We start from the raw sequence: 3,143 nt of genomic DNA on the forward strand, positions 1-3,143 counted from the left end.
ACGGGCTCTAGGCGTGCGGGGTTCGGTAGTTGTGGCACGCGGGCTCCAGAGCGCAGGCTCAGTAGTCGTGGCTCATGGGCTTAGTTGCTCCGCGGCATGTGGGATCTTCCCGGATCAGGGACTGAACCTGTGTCCCCTGCATTGGCAGGAGGATTCTTAACCACTGCGCCACCAGGGAAGCCCCCTATCCAAGTTTTTACTCCGTTGTACTCATTTCAGTGCACTGTTAATGCTTGTCCCTTCTACACCTACAGACGGGGACAGGGAATGCAGCCTTCTTGCTTCCTGGGGGCTTGCAATATGGTAGACACTAATGCATCTTTCTTTTTTTCTTTTTTCTTTTTTTTTTGCGGTATGCGGGGCTCTCACTGTTGTGGCGTCTCCCGTTGCGGAGCACAGGCTCCGGACGCGCAGGCTCAGCGACCATGGCTCACGGGCCTAGCCGCTCCGCGGCATGTGGGATCTTCCCGGACCGGGGCACGAACCTGTGTCCCCTGCATCGGCAGGCGGACTCTCAACCACTGCGCCACCAGGGAAGCCCATAATGCATATTTTTTGAATGATTAAATAAAAAGAAATATTTTGAACTGAAGCTTTATGTCATTCCTTCCACATGGAAGCTTGTCCCCACCATTCCTCAAACCCGAAGTCACCCTGTAATTTCAGCCAGTCTCTGCCCACTTTCCAGCACTCCCCCGTGTTCCCCAGAGAGCTCCCTCTAGCACTAGTGGGTATGGAAGCATTTTACTTTAGATTGTGGTGATGGTTGCTCAGCAGTATAAAATTACTAAAGTTTATCGAACCGTACACTTACAATGGATGGATTGCATGGTCTGTAAATTGTATCTCAATAAAGCTCTTAGAAGTTAAAAAGAAGAGAGGATTATGAATAGATCTGGGGGCCAATCTATAGTGTCTACCACAGGCTTTTTTCCATAAATGGAATTATATTTTATGTATTTTTTGTAAATTGTTCTTTTCATATAATAGGTACCAGAAGAGATCTTGCTGAATAACACACATATTTCATCAATTTTAAACATACAATTTTTCACATTTTAATGTGAACACCTCTTACAACTGACTCTACATGGGTGTCAAAACCTTAGAATGAGTGTCAGTGGCTTGGTAGAAAATCCTAGAAAGTATAATAGAGGAACACTTTTTTTTTTTTTTTTTGCGGTACACGGGGCTCTCACTGTTGTGGCCTCTCCGTTTGTGGAGCACAGGCTCCGGACGCGCAGGCTCAGCGGCCATGGCCCACGGGCCCAGCCGCTCCGCGGCACGTGGGATCCTCCCGGACCGGGGCATGAACCCGAGACCCTGCATCGGCAGGCAGACCCTCAACTACTGCGCCACCAGGGAAGCCCTAGAGGAACACTTTTTAAAGAAATGCTGATCAAAACTACAATGAGCTATTACCTCACATTGGTCAGAATGGCCAATGTCAAAAAGTCTACATTTAATAAATGCTGGAGAGGGTGTGGAGAAAAGGGAACTCTCCTACACTATTCGTGGGAATGTAAATTGGTGCAGCCACTATGGAAAACAGTCTGGAAGTTTCTTAAAAAACTAAAAATAGGGTTACCATATGATCCAGCAATCCCGCTCCTGGGCATATATCTGGAAACGTCGAAAACTCTAATTTGAAAAGATACATGCATCCCAATGTTCATAGTAGCACTATTTACAAAAGACAAGATATAGAAGCAAACTAAGTGTCCATAAACAGATGAATGGATAAAGAAGATGTGGGATATATATACACACAAAGGAATACTACTCAGCCATAAAAAAATGAAATATTGCCATTTACAGCAACATGGATGGACCTAGAGATGATCATACTAAGTGAAGTAAGTCAGACTGAGAAAGATAAATATCATATGATATCACTTACATGTGGAATCTAAAAAACATGATACTAATGAACTTATTAACGAAACAGAAATAGACTCACACACTTAGAAAACAAACTTATGATTACCAAAGGGGAAAGGAGGGAAGGGTAAATTAGGAGTTTGGGATTAACTGATACACACTACTATGTGTATAATAGATAACCAACAAGGACCTACTGTATAGAACAAGGAACTATATTCAATATCCTATGATAAACCATAATGGAAAAGAATATGTATATATATATATATATATATGTATAACTCAATCATGTTGCTGTATAGCAGAAATTAACACAGTATTGTAAGTCAACTATACTTCAATAAAATAAAATTTTTTTTTTTTGCCTTTCTCTTTTAATCCCCTCCCTGCTCCACTTCTAAAAGGAAGTACCCAGAAATTAAACACAAGGAAGCTCAAAGAGCCAAGGCAAGCCAGCCCAATAGTAGCAGGCTCCCTCCCACAGGGGCCAAAGTCTGGATGCTGGGGTCTCCACTCAGAGCCTGGTAGTAAAACGTGGTGCAGAATAAGGTAGTTCCAGAAGCTAGCAGTAACCCGGCCCAGAGGGGCTTTCTGCACAGGGGCACCCCTAACAGGGCTGGGCTGTGTAAGAAGTGGTGTTTGTTGGTCTTGTCAAAGAGCTCCTTCCCGTAGGCATCCGGAAACTGGGCTCCGTGCGCCCCGTAGGAGGCCAAGCCTAAGGCCCCAGCTCCGGACAAGGCGCCCAGGCAGACCCCGGACCAGCCATGGCAGTGGACTAAAATAAATTTTTAAAAAAGGTGGTCTTACGATTTTTTTTTTTTTAGAAGGACAATACCATTTATAACAGCTCCAAGAAAATAAATACTTAGCTATAAATCTAACAAAACTTATATAGGATCTGTATGCTGAAACTACAAAATGTGATAAAAGAAACCAAGATGTAAATAAATGGAGAGATGTCATGTTCATGGATTAGTAGACTCACCATCATAAACGTGAACTCTCCCCCGGGTCTTACATTTGATGTTATAGTAGATTTAATGTAATACATTATTACTTAGTATGGTTACTTTATAGCTTTTTAAACACCATTTATCAACATGAATGTTCCAGTTACTCTCTCATATGTGCCTTTTGGTGCACAAGTGTAAGTATTACTCTAGAATAGATACGTAGGAGTGGAACTTCTAGATTGAAAGGATTGCATAGTTAAAATTCTAACTCTTAGGTACTGGTCTCCAAAAAGGTTATATCAATAT

The 3,143-nt window shown here is 42.7% G+C and overlaps 1 pseudogene; it reads right to left on the bottom strand.

Moving 5' to 3' along the window:
• Positions 1-2,235: 2,235 nt before the first annotated feature.
• On the bottom strand, positions 2,236-2,665 carry LOC111188079 (transmembrane protein 256 pseudogene; annotated as a pseudogene).
• Positions 2,666-3,143: the final 478 nt, after the last annotated feature.

Source organism: Delphinapterus leucas, chromosome 6 (genome assembly GCF_059928025.1).
Source record: "Delphinapterus leucas isolate spDelLeu-1000000601 "Yukka" chromosome 6, BTC_Dleu_Yukka2, whole genome shotgun sequence".
Classification (NCBI taxonomy): domain Eukaryota; kingdom Metazoa; phylum Chordata; class Mammalia; order Artiodactyla; family Monodontidae; genus Delphinapterus; species Delphinapterus leucas.